This window comes from Wasmannia auropunctata, unplaced genomic scaffold (genome assembly GCF_000956235.1).
Source record: "Wasmannia auropunctata unplaced genomic scaffold, wasmannia.A_1.0 LD336101.1, whole genome shotgun sequence".
Classification (NCBI taxonomy): Eukaryota; Metazoa; Arthropoda; class Insecta; order Hymenoptera; family Formicidae; genus Wasmannia; species Wasmannia auropunctata.
Genome location: NW_012026789.1, coordinates 722190 through 723432, shown reverse-complemented (window position 1 = coordinate 723432; position 1243 = coordinate 722190).

Genomic DNA, 1243 nt, shown 5'->3' with positions numbered 1-1243 from the left:
GAGTGTCCCCAAGTATACGAAATGAAAGATTACATTTTTAGAAATATTTTATTGCTTCAAAAATATTATATACATGTCCTCGAGTCTTTGAAGTGAAAGATGGCATTTTTTTAAATATTTCGTTACTCTAATACCATTATGTGCGTGACCCTGAGTCTTCGAAGTAAAAGATTGAATTTTTAGAAATATTTTTTGCACTAATAAAATTATATGTGTGTCCTCGAGTCTTCGAAATGAGAGTTTGCATTTTTAGAAATGTTCCTTTGCTTTGAAAAAATTATATACATGTCCTCAAGTCTTCGAAGTGGCAGATTACATTTTCAGAATTATTTCTTTGCTTTAAAAACATTAAATTTTTAAAATTTTTTTTTTTAAATTTATTTTTCTTTTCTTTTTGTATACATTGCTTGGTGACTGAGAGCGTGCGATTAAAGATCTTTAATGAGAGTTTGCATTTTTAGAAATATTTCTTTGCTTTGAAAAAATTATTTACATGTCCTCAAGTCTTCGATGTGACAGATTACATTTTTAGAATTATTCCTTTGCTTTAAAAACATTAAATTCTGTAAATTTTTTTTAAAATTTTTTTTTCCTTTTTTTTTGTATACATTGCTTGGTGACTGAGAGCGTTCGATTAAAGATCTTTTATTTTATTTCATTATCTTCTCAACTTTTTCTTTCGTTTTCCTCCAATTTTTCTTTTTTTTATATAGGGGTTAAGTGATGATTGGGTGCACCAAGATCTTTTACGAGTCTCGTATGCGCCATTCTGATATCCTTAATAAAAATATAATATAAAACTTCGCAAAGTAAAAGATTGCATTTTTAGAAATATTTATTTGTTTTGAAAATTTTATATACATGTCCTTGGGTTTTTAAAGTGATAAATTGCATTTTTTAAATATTTTTTTGTTTTAAAAAATTATATCATGTCCTCGAGTTTTCGAACTGAGAGATTGCATTTTTATAAATAATAATTGCTTTAATAAAATTATTGTTTGATAAATAACTTCAGGATTTTTATTTATTATAAAAATATATATACCTATATATATATATATATATATATATATATATATGTGTATATATATAGAGAAAGTCGTCAGGGTTGGGACACTGCTATATTTTGTCTCCAAGACACTTAGTGCCACCACTGTCAAAGCGTGGCATTACTACTCTCGGTGACAACAAACTTTTCAGAGCATTGAACGTATCTTTGCGCTAAATGTCTGGACAAAAAATA